The sequence below is a fragment of the Hyperolius riggenbachi genome, chromosome 7, assembly GCF_040937935.1.
Source record: "Hyperolius riggenbachi isolate aHypRig1 chromosome 7, aHypRig1.pri, whole genome shotgun sequence".
NCBI lineage: Eukaryota > Metazoa > Chordata > Amphibia > Anura > Hyperoliidae > Hyperolius > Hyperolius riggenbachi.
Window position 1 is genome coordinate 90,057,310 of NC_090652.1, and position 16,684 is coordinate 90,073,993.

At 46.5% G+C, this 16,684-nt stretch overlaps 1 protein-coding gene across 2 annotated transcripts in view; it reads right to left on the minus strand.

Moving 5' to 3' along the window:
- The window catches only part of GRID2IP (Grid2 interacting protein), a 300,286-nt gene that overhangs the window by 237,512 nt on the left and 46,090 nt on the right, over nucleotides 1-16,684 (minus strand). The window lies entirely within an intron of this gene.

Sequence of the window (16,684 nt, forward strand, 5' to 3'; positions counted from 1 at the left end):
GGTGCTGGGGCCTAGTGGGCGTCAGGGGAGGCACCTGCCACCTTCTCTGACCTCTCTCCACCTCAGCTTACCAAAAAGCCCACAAGGGGGCCCCAAATCTACTCCTCTGCCAAGGGCCCCATTACATCTTAATCTCGTAGCAGGATAGTGTACTGGTTAAGGGCACCGCCTTTGACATGGGAGACCAGGGTTCAAATCCTGGCGAGAGTACGTACCTATTCAGTGAGGCATTCAAGGCAAGACTCCCTAACACTGCAGGGTGGCCTCTTGAGCGCTTTGAGTCTGACAGGAGAAAAGTGCTATACAAATGTTAAGATTATTATAATCTCTGAGCCTGAGATTGATCGGAAGTTTGGGCACCCCATAGGCACCCATGTTACTATTGGAAATTGAGGGAAAACTTGAGTGCCTGTTGGATGCCCACCATGCCAATTGTGGCTACAAATAGCTGAGCTCGATAGCTTTTTCGTCTACAGTGGCGAGGTTATCAGGAAATGGTTAGGGTTAGGCATTGTGGGAGGTTAGTTATAGTTAGGTTTCGGGCAGGGGGACACCAGTTAAGGTTTGGCATTGGTGAGGGGGGCATTCGTTAGGGTTAGGCATTGTGGAGGGGGGGGGGGGGTTAGTTATAGTTAGGTATCGGGTAGGGTAACACCAGTTAAGGTTTGGCATTGGTGAGGGGGGCATTCGTTAGGGTTAGGCATTGTGGGGGTTAGTTATAGTTAGGTATCGGGTAGGGTAACACCAGTTAAGGTTTGGCATTGGTGAGGGGGGCATTCGTTAGGGTTAGGCATTGTGGGGGGGGGGTTAGTTATAGTTAGGTATCGGGTAGGGGGACACCAGTTAAGGTTTGGCATTGGTGAGGGGGGCATTCGTTAGGGTTAGGCATTGTGGGGGGGGGGGGGGGTTTAGTTATAGTTAGGTATCGGGTAGGGGGACACCAGTTAAGGTTTGGCATTGGTGAGGGGGGCATTCGTTAGGGTTAGGCATTGTGGGGGGGGGGGTTTAGTTATAGTTAGGTATCGGGTAGGGTAACACCGGTTAAGGTTTGGCATTGGTGAGGGGGGTAATTGGTTAGGGTTAGGCATTGGTAAACAGAGGACTCCTGTGAGAATAGGGTTAGGTATAGCAACAGTAAAATATTGGTAAAATGTACCGTATTAATAGGAATTACCACAGCCCAATAGTAGATCATCGGTAATTTTACAGATGTTCTACTTGCGGCTATTTCCGGCACCCACATTTCCCCGGTGTCCATTGTGCATGTAAACCCTGATGTTGTTGGCTTCCCCTCAAATTGATCTGGAAATGGGATCCCCCATGCCGGATCAACGATTGTATTCCTGCTGCAGGGAGCCACACACTATGGGCTAGTTCACAGTGCATCAGTTGCGTTGCAGAATAATTTTGCATGTCAACTCACTGCCCATACAATCCCATGGGGCTGTTCACAGTATTACATTGTAACAGATCGCATTATTCTAACTCGCTGCATGCAGCTTTTGTATTAACATCTATGTCCAGTCTCCATTGCAGTTCATACTCATGGTGGATTGTCCGCCAGCACATCAGTTGGCCCCCATCTGCCACTTCTGCTGAGAACAATCATGTGTGTATCCAGATCCTCTTACCTACTTTTTAGGACTATTTTATTTGCTAGGTGCAGAAAACGTACTCTGCAGATGATGAGATAACATCTTTCTGTGACAAAACTCAAGAACAAGGTTTATTGAAACAAGGCTCTTATCTTTAAAGTAATCACACTGTGAGCAAAAAAGCACTCAAGCCTTTATGAACCTCCTCACTATGTGCGTTGCAGTGTTATAGCACAAGTTATGACCACACAGCAAATTGGTGCAATGTTCCCTCAATAAGAGCATTCACATGTGCAAGACGCCCCAGATTTTATTGTGAGAATGTAACCCGACTTGTGTGCTGCCAGATCCCACGCATGTTACAACTCTATAAATGAAAAGCGACATGTCACCATAAACACACATTACTAGAAAATACTATTTTTTTTTTAATACTTTGCGATGTACCACATGCGCATTGCCACGGATTCAGTTTGAACTTAGCCTTAACCAGTTCAGCCTTCACTCGTTTTCACTTTATGCATCCGAGCAATGTTCACCTCCCATTCATTAGCCTATAACTTTATCACTACTTATCGCAATGAACTGATCTATATCTTGTTTTTTCCGCCACCAATTAGGCTTTCTTTGGGGGGGGGGGGGTACATTTTGCTAAGAGCTACCTTACTGTAAATGCATTTTAACAGTAAGAATAAGAAAAAAAAAAGAAAAAATTCATTATTTGTCAGTTTTCAGCCATTATAGTTTTAAAATAAAACATGCCTCCATAATTAAAACTCACGTATTGTATTTGCCCATATGTCCCGGTTATTTCACCGTTTAAATTATGTCCCTATCACAATGTATGGCGACAATATTTTATTTGGAAATAAAAGAGCATTTTTTCTGTTTTGCATCAATCACTATTTACAAGCTTATAAAAAAAAAATAGAGAGCAATATTTCATCTTTACATAGATATTTAAAAAGTTTAGACCCTTAGGTAAATATTTATGTGTTGTTTTTTTTTTATAGTAATTTTTTTTTTTTTTATTAAACATTTTATGTGGGTATTTTTGGGAGGGTAGGATATAAATAGTTTTATTTGGGGAAATATTTGTGTATTGTAATGTTTTTTTCCATTTACTTGTAGTTTTACTTTTTGGCCACAAGATGGCAATCTTCGATTTTGTTTACATGACGTCACTCTAAGCGTACAATGTACGCTTAGAGGGACAGAGCTTCAGAAAAAGCGTAGCTTCCGAGAGAAGCTGTCGCTTTTTCAGCGGGGGAGAGGAATCAGTGATCGGGCACCATAGCCCGATACATTGATCCCTGGGCTACCGAACCCGCGGCCGGGAGTGCGCGTGCACGCGATCGGCCGCGGGAGCACGCGGACGCGCACGTGGCCTCCTGGACGTAGATACTACGTCCTGGAGGCATAAATGGTTAAAGAGAATCTGTACTCGAAAATTCTTACAATAAAAAGCATACCATTCTATTCATTATGTTCTCCTGGGCCCCTCTGTGCTGTTTCTGCCACTCCCTGCTGCAATCCTGGCTTGTAATTGCCAGTTTTAGGCAGTGTTTACAAACAAAAGACATGGCTGCTAACCAGAGTGTGATAGGCTGAGAGGAGAGCTTGGAGAGGGTGTGTAAAGCTTCTGCCTATCACAAGCAGTGCTGCACATTCCACACATTTCAGCCTGAGCCCGACAGAGGAAAGAAGATAAGATTTATTACAGAGACAGTACAACTAGGAAAGGCTGCAGTAAGCCAGAGCACATTAGAACAGGTATAGGAACTTATAGGATAGAAGAAATAAGGCTCAAAAATTTTGTTACAGAGTCTCGTTAAAGTAAACCAGAGACAAAGGGAGCAAGAGGATTTGTACTTACCTGGGGCTTCTTCCAGCGCCGTGTAGTCTGTCAGCCCCCTCAATGCCATCCAGTCCGATCGGCTGTGCTGCTGTGAAGTCTGCAATCCAGCTCGGTTGTGGGCTACTGCGCATGCGCTCTTCTAGGACACGCACCTCCTTGATCATGCTCCCGCAGCCAAGAACCTTCTGTGCAAGCAAAGTTGCAAGCCTTAAACTGTGCATGCGCAGAGTGCTCCCGGCCACAGGAGCGCAGCAGGGGAGGCTCGCGATCAGGACAGCACATGCACAGAAGTCCGTGACTGAAACAAGTTGAGGACTTTAACAGGATTGACAACGGCACATTGGAGGACGGGGAGGGAGCTGACGGAATACAGGGGGCTGGAAGAAGCCCCAGGTAAGTAAAAATCTTTTTCTTCCCTTCATCTCAAGGATACTTTAACTTTATTTTTAGTGTTTTCCACACTAGCTTGGTGGTTAAAAAATTATTATATACACAGGAGGAGAAAATTATTTATGGCAAAAATGTTGTGCATCAAGGCTAATGTATAATTAAGAATTCTGTATAAATTAGGTACGGTAATTCGTACTAATTTCACAGTTTACTGTAGCCACCTTCCTTTAGGCCTGGCATCCACTAACAGCACTTTTCTGAGAGCTTGTGATTTGAGAAGCTCTTGCTGCTAATGTAATGCTATGGGTGTGATCCCACTTAAAAGATGGGATTTTTTTAAGAATCACACATAGCATTAAATTAGCAAGAGCTTTTCAAATCACAAGCACTTGGAAAAGTGCTACTACTGGGTCCCTGGCCTAGCAGAATAAATATGTCACAGAAGTGGAACAGTTTACAGAGTGAAGAAATTTAACGTTGTTGAAAAAAATATAGAGAGATTTTGAAGCTAGTTCTCAGTCTGGCTCTGTGTATAAATTGCAAAAAATAATGGCACACAGTTTTACAGCTTGGTTATTTAGCTTTTATGAGCACATAAAACATAAGCATTCCACAGGGCCTCTAAAAGAAAATGGTAGATAGGAGTAATAAAATTTGTTGCCGGTCAGTGAATTAGTCCAAGTATGAAACTATCCAAACTATCCTCCATTCCTGTGCAGCTAATCTCTCCTGCAGCAAAATGGTATTTTTTGGCATCCCATGGCAACTGTACTCCTAAGGCCCCGTTCACACTTGCGGTTTTGCAAAAACCGCACCGGATGTCCGGACCGCACCGGAGCCGGATCGGACCTGACCCGTACGGTTCCAGTCCGGATCCGGTCCGGATCCGGTCCGGTTGCATACGGTTTCCGTGCGGTATGAACACGGTTGCGGTCCGGATCCGGATTCTTAAAGAGATAACAACCTGTATAAATACCTGGGGTTCTGGGAGGTCAGCAGAAGCTCTGGGGTCATTGTTGGAGACAGCTGGACGTGTGGAGACCATCCTTGGATACAGAGACAGCAGTTGGGACCATGGATCCAGTCATTTTTTACGCTTATTACCTGGGAATTCTCTCCTTCCTGTTGTTTACCTACTACTATGTGGGGAGAAGGCGTGCTCCTCGCAGGAGATGGTGGGTGCACCCTCTACTAGCCAGGAGGCAGAGGAAGGGAGAGTTCCAGGCCCTCTACCGGGACCTCAGACGACACCCACAGAAGTTCTACAGCTACACTCGGATGTCTATTCCCCTGTAAGTATCTAGGCCTAAATACACCAACCCCCACCATCCCTAAACACCCCACCCTCACCCCCACAACACCTCATCCCTGTATACCTAGCTAAACACACCACCCTGACCCCCACACCCCTGTATACCTAGCTATACACTACACCCCCACCCACCACAACACTCCCAAACCTCTGTAAACACACCTCCCCCATCCTCCACCCAACACCTTGTCCCACAACATACTTTACAGCTTCTTCCTTTCCATCTCCTGACAGGTTTGATACCCTTTTGGAGATGGTGAAGGATGACCTTAGGAAGAAGGATACCACGTTCAGGAGAGCAGTCACACCACAAGAACAACTACTCATCACACTGAGGTATGTAAAAACAAATTTTTTTATTGCAAAAACAACCACTTTCCAACATGGAAACATTCTTCCAACATGGAAGACAAAAAATAACATATCTATGGTATAGCCCGGTCAGTTTTAAGGAACACCAACCACCAACTTTGTGCTGGAAGAGTTGCAGGGCATAGCTGCCCAAGTGTCTTTCGGGGACACCAGTCCCTAATATTAAAGTGCTTCAAAAACCTAACCACTGGCACAGGACCCTCTGAGCCATGGATGAAGGACACAGGTCAGTGAAAAGGCTAGGCCTCTCACCGACCAGTGTAGGTGTCCTTCATCCATGGCTCCAAGGGTCTTGTGCAAGTGATTAGGAACAAGAACAAAGTGAGGAGCAAGAGGAACCGATGGCAGAGGAGCAGGACTACAGGTAGTGTCTTTCGGGGACACCAGGCCCTAAATTTTTAGTGCTTCTAAAACCTAACCACTGGCACAGGACCCTCTGAGCCATGGATGAAGGACACAGGTCAGTGAAAAGGCTAGGCCTCTCACCGACCAGTTAAGGTGTCCTTCATCCATGGTTCCAAGGGTCTTGTGCAAGTGATTAGGAACAAGAACAAAGTGAGGAGCAAGAGGAACCGATGGCAGAGGAGCAGGACTACAGGTAGTGTCTTTCGGGGACACCAGGCCCTAAATTTTTAGTGCTTCTAAAACCTAACCACTGGCACAGGACCCTCTGAGCCATGGATGAAGGACACAGGTCAGTGAAAAGGCTAGGCCTCTCACCGACCAGTCAAGGTGTCCTTCATCCATGGTTCAAAGGGTCTTGTGCAAGTGGTTAGGAACAAGAACAAAGTGAGGAGCAAGAGGAACCGATGGCAGAGGTGCATGACTACAGGTGCAGTGCAACAGGCACAAGGTTGTGACCCAGGTAGTGTCTTTCGGGGACACCAGGCCCTAAAATTGAAGTGCTTTAAAAACCTAACCACTGGCACATGACCCTCTGAGCCATGGATGAAGGACACAGGTCAGTGAAAAGGCTAGGCCTCTCACCGACCAGTGAAGGTGTCCTTCATCCATGGCTCCAAGGGTCTTGTGCAAGTGATTAAGAACAACAAAGTAAGGAACAAGAGGAATCAAAGGCACAGGTGCAGGACTACAGGTGCAGTGCAACAGGCACAAGGTTGTGACCCAGGTAGTGTCTTTCGGGGACACCAGGCCCTAAAATTGAAGTGCTTTAAAAACCTAACCACTGGCACATGACCCTCTGAGCCATGGATGAAGGACACAGGTCAGTGAAAAGGCTAGGCCTCTCACCGACCAGTGAAGGTGTCCTTCACCCATGGCTCCAAGGGTCTTGTGCAAGTGATTAGGAACAACAAAGTAAGGAACAAGAGGAATCAAAGGCACAGGTGCAGGACTACAGGTGCAGTGCAACAGGCACAAGGTTGTGACCCAGGTAGTGTCTTTCGGGGACACCAGGCCCTAAAGTTCAAGTCCAGCAAAAACAAAAGTTCCCTGACATGGTCATCTGAACACCTCTGAACCTTGGTTGAAGGAGATGGGGCAGGGAAAAGGTTGGGCTAAAAAGCCCTGGGATGGTATCCTTCCTCCGAGGATCGGAGGTATTCAGAGGAGCATGTCCAGGAACAATTTGACTTTTTTTTTCAAATTGGATCGGCACCACTACTAGAAAAGGTGGGAGTTGCTGCCTGGAAATCTGGACTCTCTTGGGTGCTGGTCGTGGATGAGCTGGACCCTGACAGCGGTGGCCCATATTGACTGCCTCTGTAGCCGGTGTACATCTGTGATGATTGCCAGGTGGGCACCGCTGTTGGTTGTGGGGTCTAAAAATTGGTGGTTGCAATAATGGCGTGTCCATGTGTTGTTTGATCACCTCCAGCAAAGTGGAATGGCACGCCATCATGTTTTGTGAAGGCACCTTTTCCAAATATGGTATTAGAGACATCACAGTGTGAAAACACGGGTGTGCCTGCAATTTCAGTAGTTCCTTGCTTTGTTGATGCATTTGCTGCATCATGTTCTGCAGCTGGCCCACCGACTGATGATGCTGCGCACGCAGTTGGTCGATTTCTCCTCTGTGCATCTCATGCATCATTTTAAGCTCGTCCCTGTAGTGCCCATGTACAGCGTCGAGCTCACATTGCAGTGAAGTGATGTGGGACTTGTACTGCTCCATGATATGGCCCCTGTCCTCATCTTGCAACTGCCGGGTTATGAGAGTTTGGTGGCTCTGAAGAATCCCGAGAAGTCCGGAGACAGCCCCGGACATCTCGGACTCTGTCTCTATCCTTGTTGGGGGGAGGGTACCTCGACGCCTCACTGGTGGGGTGGTCCTCACTGGTGGTGTGGCAGCATCTTCCCGTCCTCTGGCCTGTGTCGGGGTTGCCCTGCGCGCTGGTTGTGCTGCAGTCTCTCGGTGCTCCTCACTTTGTCCTTGTTCCCCTGGAGCTTCCATAGCAGTCGATTGTGGAGGTGCAGCTTCTTCCACACTCGGTCCTGCAACCTCAACATCCAAGCTCTCTTCTACCAAGTCATCATCAAAGGAGAGAGCTGGGATAGCTAAGGACTCCCTCCTCCTACTCCTCTCCTCGGGGAAATAGGTTACATCGGCGACGTCATCATCCACCAAGCTCTCCTCACTGCTGAACCGTGCCTCCTGGGTCGGTTCCTCTTGCTCCAAATTGTCTTCAGTCCTGTAGATAAAAACAATATTTATTGGTGTGCCAAACAGCATGTGGCGTCAATTCACAGAGCTAGCAAACACTAGCAAACACTTTATCAACCGTTTCTACCAAACATTTGATAAAGCTTGTGAGAAAAGTTCGCTAGCCATGGGAATTGAGGCCAGTTTATAGCAATACATGGCCGAAGTCATGGTAGTTGTCTGCTAAAATGAGCTCTCAGTTCCTGCCCACAGTAGTGGTACTTACAGTCTAGGTTCCAGGCTTGCATTGATGAAAGACAATTGCTTGGCAAATTGGTAGTCTTTTTGTCGCTTTCCCCCGCCACTGCCACTTCGTTCGGCAAGTTTTTTCTTCCGTAGCCATTTCACGTATGCATCACGTATATTGCGCCACCTTGTCTTGAACCTTTCTCCTGTAACGACATGAAAAATTGATTTCGATTATTTCTCTTGTAGGTACATCGCAACTGGACAAACATATACATCGCTACATGTCACATTTCGTATTGGGAAGAGCACGGTGGCAGGCATCGTCGTGAGGACTTCGAGGATCCTTTGGACGCGACTGAGGGCCAGATACATGCCTGTGCCAGACACCACGAAATGGGAGGAGATCGCCCAGGGCTTCTGGACCGAGTGCAAGTTTCCTAATTGTGTTGGCGCACTGGATGGGAAACACATCCGGCTTCAGAAACCCGTGGGGAGTGGCAGCCATTATTTCAACTATAAAAAATACTTTAGCATTGTTCTAATGGCAGTGGCAGATGCAGACTACAAGTTTGTGTACGTGGACGTGGGGTCGTACGGTAGTTCCAATGACTCTGGAATTTTCCAGCGTACGACCCTTTGCCGGCTGATGGAGGAAGGCAGACTGCGTCTCCCCCGTGACAGACCCTGGCCTGGGACAAGGGCACCGGCCTACCCCTATGTGTTTGTAAGGGACGAGGCCTTCGCCCTGTCCGACCATGTAATGCGTCCGTACCCAGACAGGGGACTTGATGCCAGCCAGCTACACTTCAATGCTCGGTTGAGCCGTGCAAGGAGAATGGTGGAGTGCACATTTGGGATCCTGGTGTCAAAGTGGAGGGTGTTCCACACGCCCATGCTGCTGAAACCGGGCAACGCAGTTGTCGTGGTGAAGGCAGCATGCATCCTCCACAACTTTGTGCGGCAGGAGGAAAGAGAGACTCCGGAACCCCCGAATGTGCTTCCACTAATGTCCCTGCGGAGGTATGCAACCAGGCCAAGGGTAGTGTCACTGCGGAACAGGGACCAACTGAGACTTTATTTTACCACACCACCAGGACGAGGGTGAATGTTTGGTTTTTAATATGTTTTGTTGAAATGTGTTTATTTTGGAGTTTCAAGTTTTTAAGTGATTTTAAATGTCAATTTTTTACAATAAATTGATGTTTAATAATTGGTCATTGTGTATGTTTTATGTGCACAGGTGGGGTACATCGCAGGTAGGTGGGGTACATCGCAGGTGGGTGGGAGACATCACAGGTGGGTGGGAGACATCACAGGTGGGTGGGAGACATCACAGGTGGGGTACAGGTGGGTGGGATACATCACAGGTGGGGTACAGGTGGGTGGGATACATCACAGGTGGGTGGGATACATCACAGGTGGGGTACAGGTGGGTGGGATACATCACAGGTGGGTGGGATACATCACAGGTGGGGTACAGGTGGGTGGGATACATCACAGGTGGGTGGGATACATCACAGGTGGGGTACATCACAGGTGGGTGGGATACATCACAGGTGGGGTACAGGTGGGTGGGATACATCACAGGTGGGTGGGATACATCACAGGTGGGTGGGATACATCACAGGTGGGTGGGATACATCACAGGTGGGGTACAGGTGGGTGGGATACATCACAGGTGGGTGGGATACATCGCAGGTGGGTGGGATACATCGCAGGTGGGGTACAGGTGGGTGGGGAACAGGTGGGTGGGCAACACGTGGGTGACACAAATCCATAGCAAAAGTGGAATACATCACAAGCTAACCACAAGCCCCCCCAAAAAATTCTAGTCAACATACCCTCTGTGCCTTGCTGTCTCTTGCTCAAGTGCTCAAAGTCCTCCACATACAGCTTGGCAATTTTTTTCCACAGGCCTCTGCATTTTTTGATGTTGCTGTGGTCCGCATCCCCCTTGTCCCACAGGGCTGGTACCTGCTGCACCTGTAGGATGAGGTCTTCTGATGTGTAGGGCCTCACCCCCTCGTTATCAGACATATCGTCAGACATGTTGCTGCCAAAGAGCTCCAGCATGAAGTCACTGCTGCTCCACTCTGTGAACGCTGGTGCCATGTGGTCCCCATCCAAAATGGCCACCATACCATAGAGTCAGCATAGGAAGTGTGGTATAACATCCGGTTTTTATAGCCAGTGTGTTGTGCGCTCTCCGGTTCTCATTGGTTTCCATTGGCCGGATGCAACATTCCGGCTCCGGTCCGGATACGTCAGCCGGACCAGCCGGACCAAAAAATAGCGCATGTTGGAACGGACGCCGGAGTCCGGATCCGGTCCGGCTCCGGTCCGGACGAAACGGACGCATGTGAACGGTCGCATAGACTTTCATTGCTATGCCGTGCGTCCGTTTCGTCCGGTCCGCATGCGGTCCGGCTCCGGCACGGCTCCGGCACGGCGATTCCGGATAGCAACCGCTAATGTGAATCGGGCCTAAAGGTGGCCATTAACAAAACGAATCTTTGAACGATCGATTCTCCGATTCAATCGTAATATCGATTGTTCGGTCCCACTAGCAAAAGCAAAGTTGTCATCCTATTCATTAAGATTAATGTAATCAATCAAATCGATCGATATTACAATCAAATTGGAGAATCGATCGGCCAAAGAATCTAATCCTTGATTTAACACAGTACACAGGGATCCATTAAAGAAAACCAGAGACGAAGCTAGAAAACCCTCAAATAAAGCTGAATTACAACAATTCTGCAAAGATGAGTGGGCCAAAATTCCTCCAGAGCGCTGTAAAAGACTTGTTGCAAGTTATCGCAAACGCTTGATTGCAGTTATTGCTGCTAAGGGTGGTCCAACCAGTTATTAGGTTCAATTTAGGTTCAAAATTAGGGCAATTTCTTTTTCACACAGGGCCATGTAGGTTTTGAGTTTTTTTTCCTCACTAAATAATAAAAACCATCATTTAAAACTGCATTTTGTGTTCAATTATAAAACAAAAGAAAAAACGGGGCACCGAGAGCCCAATAGTGCAATATAGTTTTAACAGAGAAAATCTGTCTAGATAGTTCGTGCAGAAATATACTCACAAAAAAGGGTCACCAGCAGGCAACCACTTGAAAGGCAGGTGGGGAGAATTGGTACCCGACCCCACTCGGGTATAAAAGTCGCTCTCTGTAGACAGGAGAAAAAAGGGGGCGTACCCCTCCGCCAAGGGTGGATAAGTAATATGTATCAAACGCAGATAGAACAGAGGCGCCAAAAAGAGTAAAAACACTATTATTTAAAAACAGTAAAAAGAGGGAAGGTAAGGTGGACTTACCTCCCTCTAGCAGTGGAAAACAAAACTCTGAGGTAGAGTAGAATGCATTTATTAAACAGTGTAACTCCTAAAGATGCAACGCGTTTCGCGGGCCACAGCACCGCTTCCTCAGGCTATACAGGAGTTCAAAAAAGCTGTAAATGGGACATATACATAAATCAACAAAAACGCATCAAACACTGACAGAGGCATACAGTTGTAACATTGGAACATAAATTTCATTATAACCAGCATCTGCTGGTCTGTGAAGGTCAGATAAGTCTATCTTATCTAAGCAAAAAACACACAAAAAAAAAAAAAAAAAAAAAAGGTTGTGTGACAGTGGGGAGAGTGCATGCTCTCTAAACTGTTTTTACACTTGCATAGTCTTGGCGGTTATATCATTGTGACTGTTTCAGTCCGAATATACATGTGTAAAGATTCTTGCATTAACTAGAATAAAGTAACCCTCTCAGCCCGATTAGCTGCATTGAAAGCAGGCTCAGGCAGAGTAGGATCACCTAGGATATGTGCTATATAACACTAAATGCTTATAAGTAACAACAAGACATTTACCAAGTGCTTGCTCTAAAATTAATGGCAGTGAAAGAACGATGTGTAATAAGGTGGTAGTGTCTACTACCAGTGGAACAAAAAAGCGAGGAGCTGGCTGTTAGCCAGTGGGTGACATACCTGTATCCAATCCAAGTATTGAATGAGCGCCTCTGTGCGGGCGTGCTCCATAAAGCCTCTATTTGTACTTAGCTAGGAGAGGTGGAGGCCAATCAGTGTGCGCCACGCGCCGGAGAAGTACGCCCACCATCGGCCTGGCCAATGGGGAGATCCGGTGGAATTCCAACAAAATGACGCGTATGTGGCGGTCGCCATCTTGTGGGTTGGAATAGGAATGTCTCCTGTATGGCAGTCGCCATTTTGTTGGTTTGTATGTGGGGCAGACATAATAATGTCGCATGGGAGGGCGGCCACCATCTTGTGGGTTAGAAAGGTACTTTTGTGTATTGATGCTTCGATGGTGGCTGCCATTTTTTTGGTGGGGAACCAGGAACAACTATATGAAGCAGAGTGCTGATTGTGTTAGACAATTCGGGAAGCTATTTGCAGAGACAATAATTATAAACAGCATATGATCAATATTCAAATATAAATAAACGTGCAACGTTGCACGTTTATTTATATTTGATTATTGATCATATGCTGTTTATAATTATTGTCTCTGCAAATAGCTTCCCGAATTGTCTAACACAATCAGCACTCTGCTTCATATAGTTGTTCCTGGTTCCCCACCAAAAAAATGGCAGCCACCATCGAAGCATCAATACATAAAAGTACCTTTCTAACCCACAAGATGGCGGCCGCCCTCCCATGCGACATTATTATGTCTGCCCCACATACAAACCAACAAAATGGCGACTGCCATACAGGAGACATTCCTATTCCAACCCACAAGATGGCGACCGCCACATACGCGTCATTTTGTTGGAATTCCACCGGATCTCCCCATTGGCCAGGCCGATGGTGGGCGTACTTCTCCGGCGCGTGGCGCACACTGATTAGCCTCCACCTCTCCTAGCTAAGTACAAATAGAGGCTTTATGGAGCACGCCCGCACAGAGGCGCTCATTCAATACTTGGATTGGATACAGGTATGTCACCCACTGGCTAACAGCCAGCTCCTCGCTTTTTTGTTCCACTGGTAGTAGACACTACCACCTTATTACACATCGTTCTTTCACTGCCATTAATTTTAGAGCAAGCACTTGGTAAATGTCTTGTTGTTACTTATAAGCATTTAGTGTTATATAGCACATATCCTAGGTGATCCTACTCTGCCTGAGCCTGCTTTCAATGCAGCTAATCGGGCTGAGAGGGTTACTTTATTCTAGTTAATGCAAGAATCTCTACACATGTATATTCGGACTGAAACAGTCACAATGATATAACCGCCAAGACTATGCAAGTGTAAAAACAGTTTAGAGAGCATGCACTCTCCCCACTGTCACACAACCTTTTTTTTTTTTTTTTTGCTTAGATAAGATAGACTTATCTGACCTTCACAGACCAGCAGATGCTGGTTATAATGAAATTTATGTTCCAATGTTACAGCTGTATGCCTCTGTCAGTGTTTGATGCGTTTTTGTTGATTTATGTATATGTCCCATTTACAGCTTTTTTGAACTCCTGTATAGCCTGAGGAAGCGGTGCTGTGGCCCGCGAAACGCGTTGCATCTTTAGGAGTTACACTGTTTAATAAATGCATTCTACTCTACCTCAGAGTTTTGTTTTCCACTGCTAGAGGGAGGTAAGTCCACCTTACCTTCCCTCTTTTTACTGTTTTTAAATAATAGTGTTTTTACTCTTTTTGGCGCCTCTGTTCTATCTGCGTTTGATACATATTGTGTTCAATTATGTTATCTTTGAGTAATAGTTAACGGTTTTTGATGAGCAGAAACATTTAAGTGTGACAAACGTGCAAAAGAATAAGAAATCAGGAAGGGGGCAAATAGTTTTTCACACCACTGTATATCTATCTATCTATCTATCTATCTATCTATCTATCTATCCATCCATATACAGTGGGTTGCAAAAGTATTCGGCCCCCTTGAAGTTTTCCACATTTTGTCATATTACTGCCACAAATATGAATCAATTGTATTGGAATTCCACGTGAAAGAGCAACACAAAGTGCTGTACACGTGAGAAGTGGAACCAAAATCATACATGATTCCAAACATTTTTTACAAATAAACAACTGCAAAGTGGTGTGTGCATAATTATTCGGCCCCCTTTGATCTGAGTGCAGTCAGTTGCCTATAGACATTGCCTAATGAGTGCTAATGACTAAATAGAGTGCACCTGTGTGTAATCTAATGTCAGTACAAATACAGCTGCTCTGTGAGGGCCTCAGAGGTTGTCTAAGAGAATATTGGGAGCAACAACACTGTGAAGCCCAAAGAACACACAAGACAGGTCCAAGACAGGTCAGGGATCAAGTTATTGAGAAATTTAAAGCAGGCTTAGGCTACAAAAAGATTTTCAAAGCCTTGAACATCCCAAGGAGCACTGTTCAAGCGATCATTCAGAAATGGAAGGAGTATGGCACAACTGTAAACCTACCAAGACAAGGCAGTCCACCTAAACTCACAGGCCGAACAAGGAGAGCGCTGATTAGAAATGCAGTCAAGAGGCCCATGGTGACTCTGGACGAGCTGCAGAGATCTACAGCTCAGGTGGGAGACTCTGTCCATAGGACAACTATTAGTCATGCACTGTACAAAGTTGACCTTTATGGAAGAGTGGCAAGAAGAAAGGCATTGTTAACAGAAAGCATAAAAAGTCCTGTTTGCAGTTTGCGACAAGCCATGTGGGGGACACAGCAACCATGTGGAAGAAGGTGCTCTGGTCAGATGAGACCAAAATGGAACTTTTTGGCCAAAATGCAAAACGCTATGTGTGGCAGAAAACTAACACTGCACATCACTCTGAACACACCACGACCACTGTCAAATATGGTGGTGGCAGCATCATGCTCGGGCGGAACTCGGAGTGGAGGAGGCGCGATGTACGTATATGAGTCTGACGTCTGTTGCGATCTCCAGCCCCTGAATGAGTCACGGTGTGTGACAAAATGCGTAGGGCGGAGTTGGAGGCGCGCTGACGTCAGAGAAGGAAGTGAAGGCAGGAGAAGGTATCCGTGCTGCTCTATGATATCCGCAGTAGGAGCGGTAATGGAAAGCCTGTAAGCCTGCACTTTTAAAGCTTGAAGTGTTTTAAATAAATGGATTTTATTGCTACATGCTGACTCTACTCCTTGGCTGGCTGGATTGATACACAGATGTGGATGTGATATGCAATATAACAAGACGTGCTTCTGGTGAGTGCACCCACAAAGGGGGAGCTAAGAGTTTACCCTTATCTTGGTGGTGGCACTACCCCCTGGAGTGCGGCACGGGGTGTTCATTGTAGCCAATTGCAAACAGTACTGGGCACTATGTGCATTCTTTGAATTTTTTTGCAGGGTGCAAGTAAGCGCGGTGATCTATTGTGGTAAAGGTTACATTTAAGGGTGGAGTGACCCTAATCATTGCTGCGATCCCTTGATAAGTGGGAATTTATTGTTCCAGTGGAGCGCAGTATTCTCTATTTGTTTGGTCGGAGTTGATGGGAAGATGGATGGAGCCAAATACAGGGCAAACTTGGAAGAAAACCTCTTGGAGACTGCAAAAGACTTGAGACTGGGGCGGAGGTTCACCTTCCAGCAGGACAACGACCCTAAACATAAAGCCAGGGGAACAATGGAATGGTTTAAAGCAAAACATATCTATGTGTTAGAATGGCCCAAAGTCCAGATCTAAATCCAATTGAGAATCTATGGCAAGATCTGAAAACTGCTGTTCACAAACGCTGTCCATCTAATCTGACTGAGCTGGAGCTGTTTTGCAAAGAAGAATGGGCAAGGATTTCAGTCTCTAGATGTGCAAAGCTGGTAGACGTAAGGCCCATACACACGTCTGATTTTTGCGAACGACGGGTCGTTTGAACGTCCCGTCGTTAAGTCGTTCGCACGCCAAATCTGGCGTGTGTACAGACTATCGTTCGGGTGATAAGACTGGTTTCAGGACCAGTCTTATCACCCGAACGACAGTCTGTATACACGCCCGATTTGGCGTGCGAACGACTGAACGACCGGATGTTCAAACGACCTGTCGTTCGCAAAAATCAGACGTGTGTATGGGCCTATACCAGGGATGTCAAACCGGTCCTTCGAGGGCCGAGGTCCTCACACATTTTTGACACAGCTCAAATGAATTGATGGGTCTGAATCAGGAAAGGTGTGGTCCATCAGGTAGGACACATGCCTCTCGTTGTCAGTCCCTCCTAAACACTGGCATGGATATGGCCCTCCAGGCCTGGAGTTCGACACCTGTGGCCTATACCCTAAAAGACTGGCAGCTGTAATTGCAGCAAAAGGTGGTTCTACAAAG